At 44.3% G+C, this 25,857-nt stretch overlaps 1 long non-coding RNA gene across 2 annotated transcripts in view; it reads right to left on the bottom strand.

Moving 5' to 3' along the window:
• The window catches only part of LOC149912909 (uncharacterized), a 57,877-nt gene extending 32,816 nt beyond the window's left edge, over positions 1–25,061 (bottom strand). The window contains exons 1-3 of one of the 2 annotated variants that reach the window (XR_016461956.1): positions 24,901–25,061; positions 24,556–24,700; positions 19,853–19,956 (exon numbers count right to left, since the gene is read on the bottom strand). This is a non-coding gene — a long non-coding RNA (uncharacterized LOC149912909). The remainder of the gene's footprint in view (positions 1–19,852; positions 19,957–24,555; positions 24,701–24,900) is intronic. The other variant, XR_016461955.1, reaches the window with a different exon arrangement.
• Between the last annotated feature and the right edge of the window lie 796 nt (positions 25,062–25,857).

Genomic DNA, 25,857 nt, shown 5'->3' with positions numbered 1-25,857 from the left:
CCACTTTTCTCCCCCAGCTATGTCATTTCCTCCCAGAAATGCCACTTTTCCCTTGGAAATTTCACCTTCTCTTCCAAAAAGAGGAGATTTGCTCCCAGAAATACCCCTTCTCTTACAACTGCCACACGCTTTCTCCCCAAAAAGCCTCCATGACAATGCCAAATGGGACACTTGCAGCCAAGAAGAGGACACCTTCTCTCAGAAAGACCACTTTTCTCCCCAAGAGAGGAGATTTTCTCCCAATTGGATGACATTTGCTGTAAGAAAGACCTGTTTTCTTCCCTCAAGAGGACATTGTCTTTCCCACTGAGGACATTTTCTCCCAGAAGTGCCGCTACTCTTTGAAACACCTCCATTTCCTCCCAAATCTACTCCATGACACGCCTCAGGATGACACTTACTCCCCGATTTGGGGCATTTTCTCCCAGAAATACCACTTCTCTCCCAAAGGGGAGAAACCACTTCTCTCCCTTTTCCCTCTCTAGCATCTGTTTCCTCACCAATACCTGACATTTTCTCCCAGAAACACCAGCTTTCTCACACATACATCTCCTTCTCCCCCCCACATCAGATGTTCCCTCCCAGAAATATGGCATTTGATCACAGATATACTCTTTCAAGGGAATACCAGGTTTCATAAAAATACCTCATAATTTCTCCATGAAGTTCGTTAGCAAGATGACACTTTCACCCTAAATAGGAGATTTTCTCTCAGAAATGCATGCTTCCCCCTCACAGAACGCCATCTTCTCCCCAAATTAGGACATTATCTCCCCGAAATACCACATTTCTGCAATCCAATGATATTATCTCTACGGAGAGTTTGCAGTTGCTGGCCGTTAAATCGCGGTTCTCCCCGAATGCCGCTTTGTGCCTTCAGCAGCGGTCTTGTCGGATGCCGAGAAAGGGCGACTTCAGCCGGATGCTTTTCTCGGACGAGCGGCTTCTTCTGCGCACATCGCAAAGGAGCGGTTCTTGTCTTCTCCTTGTGTCCATGCATTCTGCACTACGCTTCTCTCTCATTCTTATGCCTTTCCGTTTATTCCTAGGGACATTTCGTTTTTCTCTGTTTTTCCGATGCTACACTTCAGCATTCTGTGACGAACAGAGTAGAAGGGAAAAGCCCCTCTAATAAGGCAGCTAGAAGTTCCAGGAGCGACACACGTTGTGCTTTCAGAGAGGACGTTACAGAAAGTCGAGAGATGTGGATTCTTTCCTGCGGAGAAAAAACCCCCTGTTTTCAGGAAATGCAGTATTCTGAAATCGCACGTTCTCGGCATAGCAATTTCGCTATTTCGCTCTCGTGGGTGGACAGCGCCACTCTCTGTTAACCGCTTCGGAGAGTTTGCAGTTGCTGGCCGTTAAATCGCGGTTCTCCCCGAATGCCGCTTTGTGCCTTCAGCAGCGGTCTCGTCTCTCTCGCATGCCGAGAAAGAGCGACTTCAGCCGGAAGGACGAGCGGCTTCTTCTGCGCACATCGCAAAGGAGCGGTTCTTGTCTTCTCCTTGTGTCCATGCATTCTGCACTACGCTTCTCTCTCATTCTTAACCCTTGATTCCTAGGGACATTTCGTTTTTCTCTGTTTTTCAGCATTCTGTGACGAACAGAGTGGAAGGGAAAAGCCCCTCTAATAAGGCAGCTAGAAGTTCCAGGAGCGACACACGTTGTGCTTTCAGAGAGGACGTTACAGAAAGTCGAGAGATGTGGATTCTTTCCTGCGGAGAAAAAACCCCCTGTTTTCGGGAAATGCAGTATTCTGAAATCGCACGTTCTCGGCATAGTAATTTCGCTATTTCGCTCTCGTGGGTGGACAGCGCCACTCTCTGTTAACCGCTTCGGAGAGTTTGCAGTTGCTGGCCGTTAAATCGCGGTTCTCCCCGAATGCCGCTTTGTGCCTTCAGCAGCGGTCTCGTCACTCTCGCATGCCGAGAAAGAGCGACTTCAGGCGGTTGCTTTTCTCGGACGAGCGGCTTCTTCTGCGCACATCGCAAAGGAGCGGTTCTTGTCTTCTCCTTGTGTCCATGCATTCTGCACTACGCTTCTCTCTCATTCTTAACCCTTGATTCCTAGGGACATTTCGTTTTTCTCTGTTTTTCCGATGCTACACTTCAGCATTCTGTGACGAACAGAGTGGAAGGGAAAAGCCCCTCTAATAAGGCAGCTAGAAGTTCCAGGAGCGACACACGTTGTGCTTTCAGAGAGGACGTTACAGAAAGTCGAGAGATGTGGATTCTTTCCTGCGGAGAAAAAACCCCCTGTTTTCAGGCAATGCAGACTTCAGCCGGTTGCTTTTCTCGGACGAGCGGCTTCTTCTGCGCTTTTCCCTTCTACTCTGTTCGTCACAGAATGCTGAAGTGTAGCATCGGAAAAACAGAGAAAAACGAAATGTCCCTAGGAATAAACGGAAAGGCATAAGAATGAGAGAGAAGCGTAGTGCAGAATGCATGGACACAAGGAGAAGACAAGAACCGCTCCCTTGCGATGTGCGCAGAAGAAGCCGCTCGTCCGAGAAAAGCATCCGGCTGAAGTCGCTCTTTCTCGGCATGCGAGAGAGACGAGACCGCTGCTGAAGGCACAAAGCGGCATTCGGGGATAACCGCGATTTAACGGCCAGCAACTGCAAACTCTCCGAAGCGGTTAACAGAGAGTGGCGCTGTCCACCCACGAGAGCGAAATAGCGAAATTGCTATGCCGAGAACGTGCGATTTCAGAATACTGCATTTCCTGAAAACAGGGGGTTTTTTCTCCGCAGGAAAGAATCCACATCTCTCGACTTTCTGTAACGTCCTCTCTGAAAGCACAACGTGTGTCGCTCCTGGAACTTCTAGCTGCCTTATTAGAGGGGCTTTTCCCTTCCACTCTGTTCGTCACAGAATGCTGAAGTGTAGCATCGGAAAAACAGAGAAAAACGAAATGTCCCTAGGAATCAAGGGTTAAGAATGAGAGAGAAGCGCAGTGCAGAATGCATGGACACAAGGAGAAGACAAGAACCGCTCCTTTGCGATGTGCGCAGAAGAAGCCGCTCGTCCGAGAAAAGCAACCGGCTGAAGTCGCTCTTTCTCGGCATGCGAGAGAGACGAGACCGCTGCTGAAGGCACAAGGCGGCATTCGGGGAGAAACGCGATTTCTCGGCCAGCAACTGCAAACTCTCCGAAGCGGTTCAACGCGAGAGCCGCTTTAGACGTGCGTGAGCGAAATAACGGAACTGTGATGCCAGGAACGTGTGAATTCTGACTACTGCATTGCCTGAAAACAGGGGGTTTTTTCTCCGCAGGAAAGAATCCACATCTCTCGACTTTCTGTAACGTCCTCTCTGAAAGCACAACGTGTGTCGCTCCTGGAACTTCTAGCTGCCTTATTAGAGGGGCTTTTCCCTTCCACTCTGTTCGTCACAGAATGCTGAAGTGTAGCATCGGAAAAACAGAGAAAAACGAAATGTCCCTAGGAATAAACGGAAAGGCATAAGAATGAGAGAGAAGCGTAGTGCAGAATGCATGGACACAAGGAGAAGACAAGAACCGCTCCTTTGCGATGTGCGCAGAAGAAGCCGCTCGTCCGAGAAAAGCATCCGGCTGAAGTCGCTCTTTCTCGGCATGCGAGAGAGACGAGACCGCTGCTGAAGGCACAAAGCGGCATTCGGGGAGAACAGCGATTTAACGGCCAGCAACTGCAAACTCTCCGAAGCGGTTATCAGAGAGTGGCGCTGTCCACCCACGAGAGCGAAATAGCGATATTACTATGCCGAGAACGTGCGATTTCAGAATACTGCATTTCCTGAATACAGGGGGTTTTTTCTCCGCAGGAAAGAATCCACATCTCTCGACTTTCTGTAACGTCCTCTCTGAAAGCACAACGTGTGTCGCTCCTGGAACTTCTAGCTGCCTTATTAGAGGGGCTTTTCCCTTCCACTCTGTTCGTCACAGAATGCTGAAAAACAGAGAAAAACGAAATGTCCCTAGGAATAAACGGAAAGGCATAAGAATGAGAGAGAAGCGTAGTGCAGAATGCATGGACACAAGGAGAAGACAAGAACCGCTCCTTTGCGATGTGCGCAGAAGAAGCCGCTCGTCCGAGAAAAGCATCCGGCTGAAGTCGCTCTTTCTCGGCATGCGAGAGAGACGAGACCGCTGCTGAAGGCACACAGCGGCATTCGGGGAGAACCGCGATTTCTCGGCCAGCAACTGCAAACTCTCCGAAGCGGTTCAACGCGAGAGCCGCTTTAGACGTGCGTGACCGAAATAACGGAACTGTGATGCCAAGAACGTGTGATTTCAGAATACTGCATTGCCTGAAAACAGGGGTTTTTTTCTCCGCAGGAAAGAATCCACATCTCTCGACTTTCTGTAACGTCCTCTCTGAAAGCACAACGTGTGTCTCTCCTGGAACTTCTAGCTGCCTTATTAGAGGGGCTTTTCCCTTCCACTCTGTTCGTCACAGAATGCTGAAGTGTAGCATCGGAAAAACAGAGAAAAACGAAATGTCCCTAGGAATCAAGGGTTAAGAATGAGAGAGAAGCGTAGTGCAGAATGCATGGACACAAGGAGAAGACAAGAACCGCTCCTTTGCGATGTGCGCAGAAGAAGCCGCTCGTCCGAGAAAAGCAACCGGCTGAAGTCGCTCTTTCTCGGCATGCGAGAGAGACGAGACCGCTGCTGAAGGCACAAAGCGGCATTCAGGGAGAACCGCGATTTAACGGCCAGCAACTGCAAACTCTCCGAAGCGGTTCAACGCGAGAGCCGCTTTAGACGTGCGTGAGCGAAATAACGGAACTGTGATGCCAAGAACGTGTGAATTCTGCATACTGCATTGCCTGAAAACAGGGGTTTTTTTCTCCGCAGGAAAGAATCCACATCTCTCGACTTTCTGTAACGTCCTCTCTGAAAGCACAACGTGTGTCTCTCCTGGAACTTCTAGCTGCCTTATTAGAGGGGCTTTTCCCTTCCACTCTGTTCGTCACAGAATGCTGAAGTGTAGCATCGGAAAAACAGAGAAAAACGAAATGTCCCTAGGAATCAAGGGTTAAGAATGAGAGAGAAGCGCAGTGCAGAATGCATGGACACAAGGAGAAGACAAGAACCGCTCCTTTGCGATGTGCGCAGAAGAAGCCGCTCGTCCGAGAAAAGCATCCGGCTGAAGTCGCCCTTTCTCGGCATCCGACAAGACCGCTGCTGAAGGCACAAAGCGGCATTCGGGGAGAACCGCGATTTAACGGCCAGCAACTGCAAACTCTCCGTAGAGATAATATCATTGGATTGCAGAAATGTGGTATTTCGGGGAGATAATGTCCTAATTTGGGGAGAAGATGCCGTTCTGTGAGGGGGAAGCATGCATTTCTGAGAGAAAATCTCCTATTTAGGGTGAAAGTGTCATCTTGCTAACGAACTTCATGGAGAAATTATGAGGTATTTTTATGAAACCTGGTATTCCCTTGAAAGAGTATATCTGTGATCAAATGCCATATTTCTGGGAGGGAACATCTGATGTGGGGGGGAGAAGGAGATGTATGTGTGAGAAAGCTGGTGTTTCTGGGAGAAAATGTCAGGTATTGGTGAGGAAACAGATGCTAGAGAGGGAAAAGGGAGAGAAGTGGTTTCTCCCCTTTGGGAGAGAAGTGGTATTTCTGGGAGAAAATGCCCCAAATCGGGGAGTAAGTGTCATCCTGAGGCGTGTCATGGAGTAGATTTGGGAGGAAATGGAGGTGTTTCACAGAGTAGCGGCACTTCTGGGAGAAAATGTCCTCAGTGGGAAAGACAATGTCCTCTTGAGGGAAGAAAACAGGTCTTTCTTACAGCAAATGTCATCCAATTGGGAGAAAATCTCCTCTCTTGGGGAGAAAAGTGGTCTTTCTGAGAGAAGGTGTCCTCTTCTTGGCTGCAAGTGTCCCATTTGGCATTGTCATGGAGGCTTTTTGGGGAGAAAGCGTGTGGCAGTTGTAAGAGAAGGGGTATTTCTGGGAGCAAATCTCCTCTTTTTGGAAGAGAAGGTGAAATTTCCAAGGGAAAAGTGGCATTTCTGGGAGGAAATGACATAGCTGGGGGAGAAAAGTGGGAACCGGTGGGAAAGAAGATCTTGTACTGGAGAGCAACGGTGGTCTTTTTGGTGTGCCAAGTGGTCTCCTGGGGAGACAACGTGGTAAATAGGGGAGACAATGTCCTCTGGAGGAGTGTCAAGTAGTATTTGGGAGAGCAAACGTCAGGTATTTCTCGGAAACCGGCTGTTTCTGGGAGATAGTAGCAGACTTGGTTGGAAAATGACAGGTGTTTGTGAGAAAGCTGGTATTTTGGGGAAAAAAGGCCGTTTTTTAAAGAATAAGCTGGCATTTCTGGGAGAATATGTCCCATCTTTGGGAGAAAACGGGTGTATGTGGGAGAAAATGTCGTGTATTTGGGAGAAAGCTGGTGTACGTGGGAGAAAAGGCCATTTTGATGGGAGTCAGTGTGATCTTGAGGAGTGGAAAGCAGTATTCTTGAGATGAAACGTGAGGTATTTCTACGAGTCCTGGTATTTCTGGGAGAAAATGTCTTGTTTTGGAGAGCCAAAGTCCCATTTTGGGGGCAGAAGCTGGTATTTCTGTGACACTGCCATCTTGATGGGGGTAAGTGTGATCTTGAGGAGTGTAAAGCAGCATTTTGGTTAGAAAATGGGAGCTCTTCCTAAGAGCAGTGCTATTTCTGGGAGAAAAGGAGCTCTACTGGGCATAAAAATGGTGTATCTGTGATAAAATGCCACGTTTCTGAAAGAAACTGTCCTCTTGCGGAGTGTAATGCTGTATGTTCCGGAGGAAATGGGAAATATTCAGCAGAGTCCTGGTATTTCTGGGAGAAGAGGTCTGATGTGGGGGGGGGGAAGGTGATGTATCTGTGAGAAAGCTGGTGTTTCTGGGAGAAAATGCCAGGTATTGGTGAGGAAACAGATGCTAGAGAGGGAAAAGGCCATCCCTTTGGGAGAGAAGTGGTATTTCTGGGAGAAAATGCCCCAAATCGGGGAGTAAGTGTCATCCTGAGGCGTGTCATGGAGTAGATTTGGGAGGAAATGGAGGTGTTTCAAAGAGTAGCGGCACTTCTGGGAGAAAATGTCCTCAGTGGGAAAGACAATGTCCTCTTGAGGGAAGAAAACAGGTCTTTCTTACAGCAAATGTCATCCAATTGGGAGAAAATCTCCTCTCTTGGGGAGAAAAGTGGTCTTTCTGAGAGAAGGTGTCCTCTTCTTGGCTGCAAGTGTCCCATTTGGCATTGTCATGGAGGCTTTTTGGGGAGAAAGCGTGTGGCAGTTGTAAGAGAAGGGGTATTTCTGGGAGCAAATCTCCTCTTTTTGGAAGAGAAGGTGAAATTTCCAAGGGAAAAGTGGCATTTCTGGGAGGAAAGGACATAGCTGGGGGAGAAAAGTGGGAACCGGTGGGAAAGAAGATCTTGTACTGGAGAGCAACGGTGGTCTTTTTGGTGTGCCAAGTGGTCTCTTGGGGAGACAACGTGGTAAATAGGGGAGACAATGTCCTCTGGAGGAGTGTCAAGTAGTATTTGGGAGAGCAAACATCAGGTATTTCTCGGAAACCGGCTGTTTCTGGGAGATAGTAGCAGACTTGGTTGGAAAATGACAGGTGTTTGTGAGAAAGCTGGTATTTGGGGGAAAAAAGGCCGTTTTTTAAAGAATAAGCTGGCATTTCTGGGAGAATATGTCCCACCTTTGGGAGAAAACGGGTGTATGTGGGAGAAAATGTCGTGTATTTGGGAGAAAGCTGGTGTATGTGGGAGAAAAGGCCATTGTGATGGGAGTCAGTGTGATCTTGAGGAGTGGAAAGCAGTATTCTTGAGATGAAACGTGAGCTATTTCTAAGAGTCCTGGTATTTCTGGGAGAAAATGTCTTGTTTTGGAGAGCCAAAGTCCCATTTTGGGGGCAGAAGCTGGTATTTCTGTGACACTGCCATCTTGATGGGGGTAAGTGTGATCTTGAGGAGTGTAAAGCAGCATTTTGGTTAGAAAATGGGAGCTCTTCCTAAGAGCAGTGCTATTTCTGGGAGAAAAGGAGCTCTACTGGGCATAAAAATGGTGTATCTGTGATAAAATGCCACGTTTCTGAAAGAAACTGTCCTCTTGCGGAGTGTAATGCTGTATGTTCCGGAGGAAATGGGAAATATTCAGCAGAGTCCTGGTATTTCTGGGAGAAGAGGTCTGATGTGGGGGGGGGAAGGTGATGTATCTGTGAGAAAGCTGGTGTTTCTGGGAGCAAATGCCAGGTATTGGTGAGGAAACAGATGCTAGAGAGGGAAAAGGCCATCCCTTTGGGAGAGAAGTGGTATTTCTGGGAGAAAATGCCCCAAATCGGGGAGTAAGTGTCATCCTGAGGCGTGTCATGGAGTAGATTTGGGAGGAAATGGAGGTGTTTCACAGAGTAGCGGCACTTCTGGGAGAAAATGTCCTCAGTGGGAAAGACAATGTCCTCTTGAGGGAAGAAAACAGGTCTTTCTTACAGCAAATGTCATCCAATTGGGAGAAAATCTCCTCTCTTGGGGAGAAAAGTGGTCTTTCTGAGAGAAGGTGTCCTCTTCTTGGCTGCAAGTGTCCCATTTGGCATTGTCATGGAGGCTTTTTGGGGAGAAAGCGTGTGGCAGTTGTAAGAGAAGGGGTATTTCTGGGAGCAAATCTCCTCTTTTTGGAAGAGAAGGTGAAATTTCCAAGGGAAAAGTGGCATTTCTGGGAGGAAAGGACATAGCTGGGGGAGAAAAGTGGGAACCGGTGGGAAAGAAGATCTTGTACTGGAGAGCAACGGTGGTCTTTTTGGTGTGCCAAGTGGTCTCTTGGGGAGACAACGTGGTAAATAGGGGAGACAATGTCCTCTGGAGGAGTGTCAAGTAGTATTTGGGAGAGCAAACATCAGGTATTTCTCGGAAACCGGCTGTTTCTGGGAGATAGTAGCAGACTTGGTTGGAAAATGACAGGTGTTTGTGAGAAAGCTGGTATTTGGGGGAAAAAAGGCCGTTTTTTAAAGAATAAGCTGGCATTTCTGGGAGAATATGTCCCACCTTTGGGAGAAAACGGGTGTATGTGGGAGAAAATGTCGTGTATTTGGGAGAAAGCTGGTGTATGTGGGAGAAAAGGCCATTGTGATGGGAGTCAGTGTGATCTTGAGGAGTGGAAAGCAGTATTCTTGAGATGAAACGTGAGGTATTTCTAAGAGTCCTGGTATTTCTGGGAGAAAATGTCTTGTTTTGGAGAGCCAAAGTCCCATTTTGGGGGCAGAAGCTGGTATTTCTGTGACACTGCCATCTTGATGGGGGTAAGTGTGATCTTGAGGAGTGTAAAGCAGCATTTTGGTTAGAAAATGGGAGCTCTTCCTAAGAGCAGTGCTATTTCTGGGAGAAAAGGAGCTCTACTGGGCATAAAAATGGTGTATCTGTGATAAAATGCCACGTTTCTGAAAGAAACTGTCCTCTTGCGGAGTGTAATGCTGTATGTTCCGGAGGAAATGGGAAATATTCAGCAGAGTCCTGGTATTTCTGGGAGAAGAGGTCTGATGTGGGGGGGGGGAAGGTGATGTATCTGTGAGAAAGCTGGTGTTTCTGGGAGAAAATGCCAGGTATTGGTGAGGAAACAGATGCTAGAGAGGGAAAAGGCCATCCCTTTGGGAGAGAAGTGGTATTTCTGGGAGAAAATGCCCCAAATCGGGGAGTAAGTGTCATCCTGAGGCGTGTCATGGAGTAGATTTGGGAGGAAATGGAGGTGTTTCAAAGAGTAGCGGCACTTCTGGGAGAAAATGTCCTCAGTGGGAAAGACAATGTCCTCTTGAGGGAAGAAAACAGGTCTTTCTTACAGCAAATGTCATCCAATTGGGAGAAAATCTCCTCTCTTGGGGAGAAAAGTGGTCTTTCTGAGAGAAGGTGTCCTCTTCTTGGCTGCAAGTGTCCCATTTGGCATTGTCATGGAGGCTTTTTGGGGAGAAAGCGTGTGGCAGTTGTAAGAGAAGGGGTATTTCTGGGAGCAAATCTCCTCTTTTTGGAAGAGAAGGTGAAATTTCCAAGGGAAAAGTGGCATTTCTGGGAGGAAAGGACATAGCTGGGGGAGAAAAGTGGGAACCGGTGGGAAAGAAGATCTTGTACTGGAGAGCAACGCTGGTCTTTTTGGTGTGCCAAGTGGTCTCTTGGGGAGACAACGTGGTAAATAGGGGAGACAATGTCCTCTGGAGGAGTGTCAAGTAGTATTTGGGAGAGCAAACATCAGGTATTTCTCGGAAACCGGCTGTTTCTGGGAGATAGTAGCAGACTTGGTTGGAAAATGACAGGTGTTTGTGAGAAAGCTGGTATTTGGGGGAAAAAAGGCCGTTTTTTAAAGAATAAGCTGGCATTTCTGGGAGAATATGTCCCACCTTTGGGAGAAAACGGGTGTATGTGGGAGAAAATGTCGTGTATTTGGGAGAAAGCTGGTGTATGTGGGAGAAAAGGCCATTGTGATGGGAGTCAGTGTGATCTTGAGGAGTGGAAAGCAGTATTCTTGAGATGAAACGTGAGGTATTTCTAAGAGTCCTGGTATTTCTGGGAGAAAATGTCTTGTTTTGGAGAGCCAAAGTCCCATTTTGGGGGCAGAAGCTGGTATTTCTGTGACACTGCCATCTTGATGGGGGTAAGTGTGATCTTGAGGAGTGTAAAGCAGCATTTTGGTTAGAAAATGGGAGCTCTTCCTAAGAGCAGTGCTATTTCTGGGAGAAAAGGAGCTCTACTGGGCATAAAAATGGTGTATCTGTGATAAAATGCCACGTTTCTGAAAGAAACTGTCCTCTTGCGGAGTGTAATGCTGTATGTTCCGGAGGAAATGGGAAATATTCAGCAGAGTCCTGGTATTTCTGGGAGAAGAGGTCTGATGTGGGGGGGGGAAGGTGATGTATCTGTGAGAAAGCTGGTGTTTCTGGGAGAAAATGCCAGGTATTGGTGAGGAAACAGATGCTAGAGAGGGAAAAGGCCATCCCTTTGGGAGAGAAGTGGTATTTCTGGGAGAAAATGCCCCAAATCGGGGAGTAAGTGTCATCCTGAGGCGTGTCATGGAGTAGATCTGGGAGGAAATGGAGGTGTTTCAAAGAGTAGCGGCACTTCTGGGAGAAAATGTCCTCAGTGGGAAAGACAATGTCCTCTTGAGGGAAGAAAACAGGTCTTTCTTACAGCAAATGTCATCCAATTGGGAGAAAATCTCCTCTCTTGGGGAGAAAAGTGGTCTTTCTGAGAGAAGGTGTCCTCTTCTTGGCTGCAAGTGTCCCATTTGGCATTGTCATGGAGGCTTTTTGGGGAGAAAGCGTGTGGCAGTTGTAAGAGAAGGGGTATTTCTGGGAGCAAATCTCCTCTTTTTGGAAGAGAAGGTGAAATTTCCAAGGGAAAAGTGGCATTTCTGGGAGGAAATGACATAGCTGGGGGAGAAAAGTGGGAACCGGTGGGAAAGAAGATCTTGTACTGGAGAGCAACGGTGGTCTTTTTGGTGTGCCAAGTGGTCTCCTGGGGAGACAACGTGGTAAATAGGGGAGACAATGTCCTCTGGAGGAGTGTCAAGTAGTATTTGGGAGAGCAAACGTCAGGTATTTCTCGGAAACCGGCTGTTTCTGGGAGATAGTAGCAGACTTGGTTGGAAAATGACAGGTGTTTGTGAGAAAGCTGGTATTTTGGGGAAAAAAGGCCGTTTTTTAAAGAATAAGCTGGCATTTCTGGGAGAATATGTCCCATCTTTGGGAGAAAACGGGTGTATGTGGGAGAAAATGTCGTGTATTTGGGAGAAAGCTGGTGTATGTGGGAGAAAAGGCCATTGTGATGGGAGTCAGTGTGATCTTGAGGAGTGGAAAGCAGTATTCTTGAGATGAAACGTGAGGTATTTCTAAGAGTCCTGGTATTTCTGGGAGAAAATGTCTTGTTTTGGAGAGCCAAAGTCCCATTTTGGGGGCAGAAGCTGGTATTTCTGTGACACTGCCATCTTGATGGGGGTAAGTGTGATCTTGAGGAGTGTAAAGCAGCATTTTGGTTAGAAAATGGGAGCTCTTCCTAAGAGCAGTGCTATTTCTGGGAGAAAAGGAGCTCTACTGGGCATAAAAATGGTGTATCTGTGATAAAATGCCACCTTTCTGAAAGAAACTGTCCTCTTGCGGAGTGTAATGCTGTATGTTCCGGAGGAAATGGGAAATATTCAGCAGAGTCCTGGTATTTCTGGGAGAAGAGGTCTGATGTGGGGGGGGGGAAGGTGATGTATCTGTGAGAAAGCTGGTGTTTCTGGGAGCAAATGCCAGGTATTGGTGAGGAAACAGATGCTAGAGAGGGAAAAGGCCATCCCTTTGGGAGAGAAGTGGTATTTCTGGGAGAAAATGCCCCAAATCGGGGAGTAAGTGTCATCCTGAGGCGTGTCATGGAGTAGATTTGGGAGGAAATGGAGGTGTTTCAAAGAGTAGCGGCACTTCTGGGAGAAAATGTCCTCAGTGGGAAAGACAATGTCCTCTTGAGGGAAGAAAACAGGTCTTTCTTACAGCAAATGTCATCCAATTGGGAGAAAATCTCCTCTCTTGGGGAGAAAAGTGGTCTTTCTGAGAGAAGGTGTCCTCTTCTTGGCTGCAAGTGTCCCATTTGGCATTGTCATGGAGGCTTTTTGGGGAGAAAGCGTGTGGCAGTTGTAAGAGAAGGGGTATTTCTGGGAGCAAATCTCCTCTTTTTGGAAGAGAAGGTGAAATTTCCAAGGGAAAAGTGGCATTTCTGGGAGGAAATGACATAGCTGGGGGGGAAAAGTGGGAACCGGTGGGAAAGAAGATCTTGTACTGGAGAGCAACGGTGGTCTTTTTGGTGTGCCAAGTGGTCTCTTGGGGAGACAACGTGGTAAATAGGGGAGACAATGTCCTCTGGAGGAGTGTCAAGTAGTATTTGGGAGAGCAAACGTCAGGTATTTCTCGGAAACCGGCTGTTTCTGGGAGATAGTAGCAGACTTGGTTGGAAAATGACAGGTGTTTGTGAGAAAGCTGGTATTTGGGGGAAAAAAGGCCGTTTTTTAAAGAATAAGCTGGCATTTCTGGGAGAATATGTCCCACCTTTGGGAGAAAACGGGTGTATGTGGGAGAAAATGTCGTGTATTTGGGAGAAAGCTGGCGTATGTGGGAGAAAAGGCCATTGTGATGGGAGTCAGTGTGATCTTGAGGAGTGGAAAGCAGTATTCTTGAGATGAAACGTGAGGTATTTCTAAGAGTCCTGGTATTTCTGGGAGAAAATGTCTTGTTTTGGAGAGCCAAAGTCCCATTTTGGGGGCAGAAGCTGGTATTTCTGTGACACTGCCATCTTGATGGGGGTAAGTGTGATCTTGAGGAGTGTAAAGCAGCATTTTGGTTAGAAAATGGGAGCTCTTCCTAAGAGCAGTGCTATTTCTGGGAGAAAAGGAGCTCTACTGGGCATAAAAATGGTGTATCTGTGATAAAATGCCACCTTTCTGAAAGAAACTGTCCTCTTGCGGAGTGTAATGCTGTATGTTCCGGAGGAAATGGGAAATATTCAGCAGAGTCCTGGTATTTCTGGGAGAAGAGGCCTGATGAGGGGGGGGGGGGAAGGTGATGTATCTGTGAGAAAGCTGGTGTTTCTGGGAGAAAATGCCAGGTATTGGTGAGGAAACAGATGCTAGAGAGGGAAAAGGCCATCCCTTTGGGAGAGAAGTGGTATTTCTGGGAGAAAATGCCCCAAATCGGGGAGTAAGTGTCATCCTGAGGCGTGTCATGGAGTAGATTTGGGAGGAAATGGAGGTGTTTCAAAGAGTAGCGGCACTTCTGGGAGAAAATGTCCTCAGTGGGAAAGACAATGTCCTCTTGAGGGAAGAAAACAGGTCTTTCTTACAGCAAATGTCATCCAATTGGGAGAAAATCTCCTCTCTTGGGGAGAAAAGTGGTCTTTCTGAGAGAAGGTGTCCTCTTCTTGGCTGCAAGTGTCCCATTTGGCATTGTCATGGAGGCTCTTTGGGGAGAAAGCGTGTGGCAGTTGTAAGAGAAGGGGTATTTCTGGGAGCAAATCTCCTCTTTTTGGAAGAGAAGGTGAAATTTCCAAGGGAAAAGTGGCATTTCTGGGAGGAAATGACATAGCTGGGGGGGAAAAGTGGGAACCGGTGGGAAAGAAGATCTTGTACTGGAGAGCAACGGTGGTCTTTTTGGTGTGCCAAGTGGTCTCTTGGGGAGACAACGTGGTAAATAGGGGAGACAATGTCCTCTGGAGGAGTGTCTAGTAGTATTTGGGAGAGCAAACGTCAGGTATTTCTCGGAAACCGGCTGTTTCTGGGAGATAGTAGCAGACTTGGTTGGAAAATGACAGGTGTTTGTGAGAAAGCTGGTATTTTGGGGAAAAAAGGCCGTTTTTTAAAGAATAAGCTGGCATTTCTGGGAGAATATGTCCCATCTTTGGGAGAAAACGGGTGTATGTGGGAGAAAATGTCGTGTATTTGGGAGAAAGCTGGCGTATGTGGGAGAAAAGGCCATTGTGATGGGAGTCAGTGTGATCTTGAGGAGTGGAAAGCAGTATTCTTGAGATGAAACGTGAGGTATTTCTAAGAGTCCTGGTATTTCTGGGAGAAAATGTCTTGTTTTGGAGAGCCAAAGTCCCATTTTGGGGGCAGAAGCTGGTATTTCTGTGACACTGCCATCTTGATGGGGGTAAGTGTGATCTTGAGGAGTGTAAAGCAGCATTTTGGTTAGAAAATGGGAGCTCTTCCTAAGAGCAGTGCTATTTCTGGGAGAAAAGGAGCTCTACTGGGCATAAAAATGGTGTATCTGTGATAAAATGCCACGTTTCTGAAAGAAACTGTCCTCTTGCGGAGTGTAATGCTGTATGTTCCGGAGGAAATGGGAAATATTCAGCAGAGTCCTGGTATTTCTGGGAGAAGAGGTCTGATGTGGGGGGGGGAAGGTGATGTATCTGTGAGAAAGCTGGTGTTTCTGGGAGCAAATGCCAGGTATTGGTGAGGAAACAGATGCTAGAGAGGGAAAAGGCCATCCCTTTGGGAGAGAAGTGGTATTTCTGGGAGAAAATGCCCCAAATCGGGGAGTAAGTGTCATCCTGAGGCGTGTCATGGAGTAGATCTGGGAGGAAATGGAGGTGTTTCAAAGAGTAGCGGCACTTCTGGGAGAAAATGTCCTCAGTGGGAAAGACAATGTCCTCTTGAGGGAAGAAAACAGGTCTTTCTTACAGCAAATGTCATCCAATTGGGAGAAAATCTCCTCTCTTGGGGAGAAAAGTGGTCTTTCTGAGAGAAGGTGTCCTCTTCTTGGCTGCAAGTGTCCCATTTGGCATTGTCATGGAGGCTTTTTGGGGAGAAAGCGTGTGGCAGTTGTAAGAGAAGGGGTATTTCTGGGAGCAAATCTCCTCTTTTTGGAAGAGAAGGTGAAATTTCCAAGGGAAAAGTGGCATTTCTGGGAGGAAATGACATAGCTGGGGGAGAAAAGTGGGAACCGGTGGGAAAGAAGATCTTGTACTGGAGAGCAACGGTGGTCTTTTTGGTGTGCCAAGTGGTCTCTTGGGGAGACAACGTGGTAAATAGGGGAGACAATGTCCTCTGGAGGAGTGTCAAGTAGTATTTGGGAGAGCAAACGTCAGGTATTTCTCGGAAACCGGCTGTTTCTGGGAGATAGTAGCAGACTTGGTTGGAAAATGACAGGTGTTTGTGAGAAAGCTGGTATTTTGGGGAAAAAAGGCCGTTTTTTAAAGAATAAGCTGGCATTTCTGGGAGAATATGTCCCACCTTTGGGAGAAAACGGGTGTATGTGGGAGAAAATGTCGTGTATTTGGGAGAAAGCTGGTGTACGTGGGAGAAAAGGCCATTGTGATGGGAGTCAGTGTGATCTTGAGGAGTGGAAAGCAGTATTCTTGAGATGAAACGTGAGGTATTTCTAAGAGTCCTGGTATTTCTGGGAGAAAATGTCTAGTTTTGGAGAGCCAAAGTCCCATTTTGGGGGCAGAAGCTGGTATTTCTGTGACACTGCCATCTTGATGGGGGTAAGTGTGATCTTGAGGAGTGTAAAGCAGCATTTTGGTTAGAAAATGGGAGCTCTTCCTAAGAGCAGTGCTATTTCTGGGAGAAAAGGAGCTCTACTGGGCATAAAAATGGTGTATCTGTGATAAAATGCCACCTTTCTGAAAGAAACTGTCCTCTTGCGGAGTGTAATGCTGTATGTTCCGGAGGAAATGGGAAATATTCAGCAGAGTCCTGGTATTTCTGGGAGAAGAGGTCTGATGTGGGGGGGGGGGAAGGTGATGTATCTGTGAGAAAGCTGGTGTTTCTGGGAGAAAATGCCAGGTATTGGTGAGGAAACAGATGCTAGAGAGGGAAAAGGCCATCCCTTTGGGAGAGAAGTGGTATTTCTGGGAGAAAATGCCCCAAATCGGGGAGTAAGTGTCATCCTGAGGCGTGTCATGGAGTAGATTTGGGAGGAAATGGAGGTGTTTCAAAGAGTAGCGGCACTTCTGGGAGAAAATGTCCTCAGTGGGAAAGACAATGTCCTCTTGAGGGAAGAAAACAGGTCTTTCTTACAGCAAATGTCATCCAATTGGGAGAAAATCTCCTCTCTTGGGGAGAAAAGTGGTCTTTCTGAGAGAAGGTGTCCTCTTCTTGGCTGCAAGTGTCCCATTTGGCATTGTCATGGAGGCTTTTTGGGGAGAAAGCGTGTGGCAGTTGTAAGAGAAGGGGTATTTCTGGGAGCAAATCTCCTCTTTTTGGAAGAGAAGGTGAAATTTCCAAGGGAAAAGTGGCATTTCTGGGAGGAAAGGACATAGCTGGGGGAGAAAAGTGGGAACCGGTGGGAAAGAAGATCTTGTACTGGAGAGCAACGGTGGTCTTTTTGGTGTGCCAAGTGGTCTCTTGGGGAGACAACGTGGTAAATAGGGGAGACAATGTCCTCTGGAGGAGTGTCAAGTAGTATTTGGGAGAGCAAACGTCAGGTATTTCTCGGAAACCGGCTGTTTCTGGGAGATAGTAGCAGACTTGGTTGGAAAATGACAGGTGTTTGTGAGAAAGCTGGTATTTGGGGGAAAAAAGGCCGTTTTTTAAAGAATAAGCTGGCATTTCTGGGAGAATATGTCCCACCTTTGGGAGAAAACGGGTGTATGTGGGAGAAAATGTCGTGTATTTGGGAGAAAGCTGGCGTATGTGGGAGAAAAGGCCATTGTGATGGGAGTCAGTGTGATCTTGAGGAGTGGAAAGCAGTATTCTTGAGATGAAACGTGAGGTATTTCTAAGAGTCCTGGTATTTCTGGGAGAAAATGTCTTGTTTTGGAGAGCCAAAGTCCCATTTTGGGGGCAGAAGCTGGTATTTCTGTGACACTGCCATCTTGATGGGGGTAAGTGTGATCTTGAGGAGTGTAAAGCAGCATTTTGGTTAGAAAATGGGAGCTCTTCCTAAGAGCAGTGCTATTTCTGGGAGAAAAGGAGCTCTACTGGGCATAAAAATGGTGTATCTGTGATAAAATGCCACCTTTCTGAAAGAAACTGTCCTCTTGCGGAGTGTAATGCTGTATGTTCCGGAGGAAATGGGAAATATTCAGCAGAGTCCTGGTATTTCTGGGAGAAGAGGTCTGATGTGGGGGGGGGAAGGTGATGTATCTGTGAGAAAGCTGGTGTTTCTGGGAGCAAATGCCAGGTATTGGTGAGGAAACAGATGCTAGAGAGGGAAAAGGCCATCCCTTTGGGAGAGAAGTGGTATTTCTGGGAGAAAATGCCCCAAATCGGGGAGTAAGTGTCATCCTGAGGCGTGTCATGGAGTAGATCTGGGAGGAAATGGAGGTGTTTCAAAGAGTAGCGGCACTTCTGGGAGAAAATGTCCTCAGTGGGAAAGACAATGTCCTCTTGAGGGAAGAAAACAGGTCTTTCTTACAGCAAATGTCATCCAATTGGGAGAAAATCTCCTCTCTTGGGGAGAAAAGTGGTCTTTCTGAGAGAAGGTGTCCTCTTCTTGGCTGCAAGTGTCCCATTTGGCATTGTCATGGAGGCTTTTTGGGGAGAAAGCGTGTGGCAGTTGTAAGAGAAGGGGTATTTCTGGGAGCAAATCTCCTCTTTTTGGAAGAGAAGGTGAAATTTCCAAGGGAAAAGTGGCATTTCTGGGAGGAAATGACATAGCTGGGGGAGAAAAGCGGGAACCGGTGGGAAAGAAGATCTTGTACTGGAGAGCAACGGTGGTCTTTTTGGTGTGCCAAGTGGTCTCTTGGGGAGACAACGTGGTAAATAGGGGAGACAATGTCCTCTGGAGGAGTGTCAAGTAGTATTTGGGAGAGCAAACGTCAGGTATTTCTCGGAAACCGGCTGTTTCTGGGAGATAGTAGCAGACTTGGTTGGAAAATGACAGGTGTTTGTGAGAAAGCTGGTATTTTGGGGAAAAAAGGCCGTTTTTTAAAGAATAAGCTGGCATTTCTGGGAGAATATGTCCCACCTTTGGGAGAAAACGGGTGTATGTGGGAGAAAATGTCGTGTATTTGGGAGAAAGCTGGCGTACGTGGGAGAAAAGGCCATTGTGATGGGAGTCAGTGTGATCTTGAGGAGTGGAAAGCAGTATTCTTGAGATGAAACGTGAGGTATTTCTAAGAGTCCTGGTATTTCTGGGAGAAAATGTCTAGTTTTGGAGAGCCAAAGTCCCATTTTGGGGGCAGAAGCTGGTATTTCTGTGACACTGCCATCTTGATGGGGGTAAGTGTGATCTTGAGGAGTGTAAAGCAGCATTTTGGTTAGAAAATGGGAGCTCTTCCTAAGAGCAGTGCTATTTCTGGGAGAAAAGGAGCTCTACTGGGCATAAAAATGGTGTATCTGTGATAAAATGCCACGTTTCTGAAAGAAACTGTCCTCTTGCGGAGTGTAATGCTGTATGTTCCGGAGGAAATGGGAAATATTCAGCAGAGTCCTGGTATTTCTGGGAGAAGAGGTCTGATGTGGGGGGGGGAAGGTGATGTATCTGTGAGAAAGCTGGTGTTTCTGGGAGCAAATGCCAGGTATTGGTGAGGAAACAGATGCTAGAGAGGGAAAAGGCCATCCCTTTGGGAGAGAAGTGGTATTTCTGGGAGAAAATGCCCCAAATCGGGGAGTAAGTCTTGTTTTGTTTTATTGTTTTTAATATTTATATATTTTTTTTGTTGCAATTTCAAGGATACACTTTGATCGAAATTGCTTTTAATTCTTTTGGCATACATAGAAGATGCGAAAATGCACATCATATTTTCACATGAATGTAGTAACACAAAAAAAGTTCAAAGCAGTAACTGATACACTCAATTATAAAAGCTGCCCTTCCTGTGCAAGAAATGTAACTCAGCCCTTGGGCTAGATGCCATTCTGTGTCATTGATGTAAACCTGGCGGACAGTACAAATACTCTGAATTTAAAATGGCATGACTAAAAATGGAGTCTTTCCTCTAGCTTTTAAGTTTTAAGAAACATAAAATATGTACGTATGCTTGGCAACTTTTCCTTTCATTATATACAAAAGTGACTCTCTCTAAAATAACTGTCAAACCAGGAGGGACTGTCAGAAACCTATCACAGGAGGTAATCTATTTGCTCAGGTGGCTGAAGAGCAATGAAAAAGTAGATATTGAGTTTCAGTTTCCAGCACATACATTAAAGTCCCATGCCTGTAATTAGGTCTCCTACCTTCCAAATAGAATTTTAAAAAAGTTTGATACATGATTATTTTAAATTATTTTTCTATAATTGGTTAGTGGTATTGTGGAACACATATTTAAGGATTAATGATGAGAAAGATTAGAAATCCAAAAAGTGTAAAATTCCATGCAAACTCAATTAAGTTTCAAGGACATTTCCATCAGAAAGAATGGAAATGAAGAAAGAACGGAGCCCCCAGGCTGGTTGTTGAGTGAGAATTACTGCTTACCCAGCATCCGTTTGCTTCATCAAATGTCCCCCATCTGCTCACAGAAACCTCTCTAAGATGCTTTTCTGAAGAATATTTGGCAGCATGTTTCCCAGGGCTGATGCCTAGAGGAGAGGGTTACATGGAGACTTGCTGTCTATCTTGATGGCAAACCCCTCCTAAGTAGGAATCCAGAGCTGGTGACTCACTTTGTAGTCTTGTATAGGTCTGGGGCAAGACAACATTATGGCAGTGGGGAGATATTCATGGTCAGGCTGGACAGGCCTCTGAGGTCTCTGACCTCTGTGGGTGTCCCTGTTCATTACTGGGGAACTGGACTCAATGGTCTGTAAGAGTCCCTTCCAACTCAAAAAAAAATTCTATGATTCTATGATTCTATGAATATTCCTGGTTTTATTACAAGTACAAATACTGATAAAGCCTACATTCAAATTGTTTATTCCTTGCTTTTGGAGAAGCTAAAACACTAGCACTAAGAGTTTTAATCAACGTAGATAATAGCTTGTCAGTTGCTATGCACAGTGGTACGTGCACCCAGTTTGAAATTTCAGTGCCATTAATGTTTTTAATTTTTTAAGTGATATGACACAGTACATGCAATCAACAATAATGAACATACCATGGTTCAGGACCCCTGATCTCTCAGCTAGTAATTTAAAATATTTTCATGTGTAGAGACAAGACAAGTATTATGTCCTAAATGGAGTCTAGGTCCCCAGCACTATTTTTCTCTCTATTTGATCCCTAAAAACAACTGTTTTCTTGCCAAAGATTTTGCATCGTTAAATCTCCTTTCTGAAACAATGAATATTGTGTAGTTGCAGGCCACTTTTTCAAACCTGTGGACATTCCCTTTGCTTCTACTTCTTTAAGCAACCTGCAGTTGCAATACACTTTTGCAGTACAGTCTTGAACCTCTTTATTCCTTGTTTTTCAGTCACCATGGGCTGTGTCTGTGCTGTCTTTGTAACCAGGACCAGGGAATGACCTCTTTTCTCCCAGTCAGTTTTCTCAACACATCTACTGGTGTGGATGAAGCAAGCAAAGGCAACAAGAAGAGCAAATACAATTATACTAGCAAGCAGGAGTATCATTTATTATAGATGATAATCACATGTTGGTTTGTCACTAGGTGTGTTTAATCAACTACTTTCTTTTTGAAATAAGAGTGAAGATAAAAGAAAAGTTCAAATAGGATTCCTACATGTCTCGTTTTCATTAAAGATTAGATCTGCTACAACACGATGAACTGAGGATAATATAATGTAACGTCCAAACACTTTTTTTCAAGTAATGTTAACACTGAATGAAAGGTATACAGGCTTCAATGAAATTAGGAAGTTGAGGCCTAGTTGAATGCTATTTGTTGTTGAATGGTATTTGTGACAGTGTTGAAAGAAATGGCTGATGTTATTGTAAAGTTACTGTCTGTCATCTATGAAAAACGGTGTTCTGCACAGGTCTGTGAGTGTTAGAAATGGGCTTTCTTGAAGAGCTGTCTTTATGGAAAAGGAGGCATTGCTTGCAAACTGGTAAATTGGGAAAAAAAAAAAAAAAAAAAAAAAAAAAAGTAACATTTCTGATTTCCAATTTAGTTATTAGAAAATCCCCATCATCTCTCTTTATATTATATGAATATGCATTTCCTATTTAAACCCTCACTCAGCAAGAGAAGGAAAAACACTTCTCAGTTTCAGTGTAAGTGCCCCATGGAATTTCCTACAGGAAAAATATCACTTTAGATCTGTCAGACAATAACATTTTATTACCTCAAGGATGTTATCTGAACCTGAGGTCTAATATCTAAATGAACTGCAGTTCAGATTATTTGAGATTTAGCAGAAAGACAGAGGGATGGAAAGTTTCATAGAAAGATTCTATGGGGAGAAGTCTCATTCATTTATTGTGGATAAATATGATGAAAAGGTATTCATATACCAAGTTTTAATAACTGTATGGTTAACAGGAGGAACAGTAGACAGCTTTGAGCAGTAGCTGACATACAGAACAGGAGAGTTGGAAGAGTGATATTTCCAAGAAGATTAATTTAATTTAAAGGCAGAATGTTTTTTGGCTATTGGAAAGTTCTCTGTTGTGTTGAGCAAAAGGATATATATACTGGCTGAAAATAAACCTGTAAAAGTGAGGTAATGCATTTACTAAAACAACAATAATTGCTATATCAGGATGGATCATATATTAAAGGCAATACAACTCTGATTAATAGCTGTCAGGTTATTTCTTTATTTTCTCAAATATTTATTTGAGCGCAACATACTATAAATACTTTAAAGAAAATGTTTATCTTATATTTGTACATGATTGCACTCAGTAATACATGGAAGAGCAGCCACTGAAGTGGGAGGATCATAAGCCCAATGTATGTGAAGAGAGAGAGCAATAAATTTGATTCTTCTCAGCATTTTTCTGTTACAGGTTTTGAGAAACTTGTTAGATTTTAGTACCTGCAAATGTAAATGAAACCAACATAAAATACCATACATAACCTTATTGCTTTAAATAACATAGAAAATATGGATTGGAAGACTCGTGTGCATGTTCTTTTTTTCTGTCTTAGACCTGAATAAAGCTGTAAAGAAGAAATTAATGCTCTAGTAAGTCACTGTCAACTCTTGCAAGTCCATTTGGGAGAAAATTTGACACTCCATTTTTTTTTTCTTGTTGTCCTTCTATCTCCTACTCTCCTTTCTGTGTATGTTTATTATTTGCCTCATTTCTGTGAAAACAAATCAGGCTCCATTAATAAAAGCAAAAACTGTTTAAGGCCATCCATCTTACTCTTTCTCCTCAAAGGTTTGCTGCCACTTGTTCTATCACAGAGGACTGCAAAACTTTTTTGCTCCACATTGTTACCCTCTAAAGATAAAATGAATAAATTGCTTAAGAAGATGTTGAAAGACTCTTAATGGTGCATTTATGATCATAACATACGTATTTGTGAGACCTAAGGATTTTTATTCATTCTATTTTTGTTCAATGTAAAATCAAGATTAACTTCTTAGATTTTCTGGACATCCTCGTCGTATAAATTTAATTTTTTACTCCTTTTCCTTGTACAACTTCTGAAATCTGACAGTAAGAACATTTTTATTTTTGTCTCAAACCTCTTTTTTATTCTTTGTCCATCTATTTTTTTTTCCCCCCTATGATGCTTCTTATAACTTTACCAATTACTTTGTGTTCCATTTCATTACGTTATTTATTTTTGCTTTTTCTTTAGGGCAGGATATGTCTACTGCTATGCATCTGCACAGTTCCTACAATGGAGCTTTGATCCTGGTTGGATTGCTTAAGTGCCATTAACATAAACGTGGTTAACAAAAATAGTAGTTTCAGCTTAGTATTTTTCATGCTAAATCAGGTTCAAAACTAGAAGAATAAAAGTTTTTTTGTAAGAAACATAAACATCCATGTTGATTTCATAAGTGAAACTGATTCTGTTTTTGAAGAGCGGAAGAAATTTAAATAATTCATCTGAAAGCAAAGTTCACTTCTGTTTTTATATTCTCAGAAGTGAATCATCAGATTAAACTAGCATGCCACAGTTTAGTGGTAAACCTCTAACACTACCAAATCTACATATGTAGATTTTGCTTTAATGTCACAGGCAACAGAATGTAATCAACTAACAAACAAAACAAGCAAACAGAAAATTCACATCCAAATAAACCAGAAAGAGGAGTTTATAGACACTCTACAGAACTGTTAGCTGTGCTATGCTTTTCAAAAGCTGGAATTTGTCCTACAGACATCTCAGAAGTTGCACATCTGTCCAAGAAGAATCATTGCACTTTATTTCTACTGTACATGTTTATCTTATATCTTATTCTTCATTACTGTTATGTACTATGCAAAATACATAAAGAAAAAAAGCAGTAATCAAACTATACATACTGTGAGCAGGGCTTTGTGAAGGCTGCAGTACTGTACAGAAGAAAGCCTTGAACAGATCTATCTCAAATTCAGGGTAATAATACATTTATTTCCTACCCACATTGCTCATGTAATCCACCAACTATTTTAGGAACGCCTAGATTCTTAAAAATACAGAAATTAAAGTGATTTCCTGATCAACCCTTACAGAAAGACACAAGTTTAAACATGAAAGCAACTATGAATGCTTTGGAGAGAAAAAAATAGAATGTAATGTTAATAATCCCTGTAATGTTAATAAGCTAAATAACAGTTTCAAAGTTTAGTATCTTGATGCTTTACGGAGCTCCCATAAAATGGCTCTGAGCCTTCCCTTTCTCATGATTTTGCACACCCACGCAACTTGCTCTGTGGGGATGGAAGATAACAGGATTTAGATCCTTGACACACTGCAATTGATTTAACAATAAATATTGTCCATCCTAGTTTTGGGTTACTATAAGATGAAAGCAAAAATGTATATACTGATCTACTGGTTTTCTTTTAAAAAACATTCATCTGATGCTGAAGGCTAATTCTGTAAAGCTGAAACTTAAATCCCAGCAGAAACAGGTTCCCAGATATTAAAAACAAACAAACAAACAAACAAACAAACAAAAATCATAAAAGTATGTATAATGAAATCTTTAGGCATGTGACAAACTTTGTTTTATATATTATATGATTTCAGAACATCTGTCACACACACTCACAAACTTTCCTTAGAAGGAGAAGCAGAAGTTTAGATGATGATAAAGTTATGTTCTTACCACATTAGAAGGTTCCAATTTCTTCCTTCTAGCAAGGTCAGTGATATTATTGCCATTGTAGTTGATGCTCTCCATACAGCCTTTGAAATTTTTTTCTGCTGTTAGAACTTGGCTTCCCAGAAAAAGGCATGCCTCCAAAGGTTATCTTTGAATGTATCAGAAAATGAAAGACAGTTACTGGAGGACAAGGGCTTAGAATTTTTGCTTACTAGAAAAAGAAAGTATCAAACAAGTACTGGAAAAGTAGGAAAAAGTTAAGTTTCAAGGACATTTCCATCAGAAAGAATGGAAATGAAGAAAGAACGGAGCCCCCAGGCTGGTTGTTGAGTGAGAATTACTGCTTACCCAGCATCCGTTTGCTTCATCAAATGTCCCCCATCTGCTCACAGAAACCTCTCTAAGATGCTTTTCTGAAGAATATTTGGCAGCATGTTTCCCAGGGCTGATACCTAGAGGAGAGGGTTACATGGAGACTTGCTGTCTATCTTGATGGCAAACCCCTCCTAAGTAGGAATCCAGAGCTGGTGACTCACTTTGTAGCCTTGTATAGGTCTGGGGCAAGACAACATTATGGCAGTGGGGAGATACTCATGGTCAGGCTGGACAGGCCTCTGAGGTCTCTCATTACACTCCGCAAGAGGACAGTTTCTTTCAGAAATGTGGCATTTTATCACAGATACACCATTTTTATGCCCAGTAGAGCTCCTTTTCTCCCAGAAATAGCACTGCTCTTAGGAAGAGCTCCCATTTTCTAACCAAAATGCTGCTTTACACTCCTCAAGATCACACTTACCCCCATCAAGATGGCAGTGTCACAGAAATACCAGCTTCTGCCCCCAAAATGGGACTTTGGCTCTCCAAAACTAGACATTTTCTCCCAGAAATACCAGGACTCTTAGAAATACCTCACGTTTCATCTCAAGAATACTGCTTTCCACTCCTCAAGATCACACTGACTCCCATCACAATGGCCTTTTCTCCCACATACACCAGCTTTCTCCCAAATACACGACATTTTCTCCCACATACACCCGTTTTCTCCCAAAGATGGGACATATTCTCCCAGAAATGCCAGCTTATTCTTTAAAAAAACGGCCTTTTTTCCCGAAAATACCAGCTTTCTCACAAACACCTGTCATTTTCCAACCAAGTCTGCTACTATCTCCCAGAAACAGCCGGTTTCCGAGAAATACCTGACGTTTGCTCTCCCAAATACTACTTGACACTCCTCCAGAGGACATTGTCTCCCCTATTTACCACGTTGTCTCCCCAAGAGACCACTTGGCACACCAAAAAGACCAC

Source organism: Phasianus colchicus, chromosome Z (assembly GCF_987193195.1).
Source record: "Phasianus colchicus chromosome Z, bPhaCol1.hap1.1, whole genome shotgun sequence".
NCBI classification, from domain to species: Eukaryota; Metazoa; Chordata; class Aves; order Galliformes; family Phasianidae; genus Phasianus; species Phasianus colchicus.
Note: the sequence above shows the minus strand (reverse complement) of the source record. Positions and strands in the feature narration are given on the sequence as shown.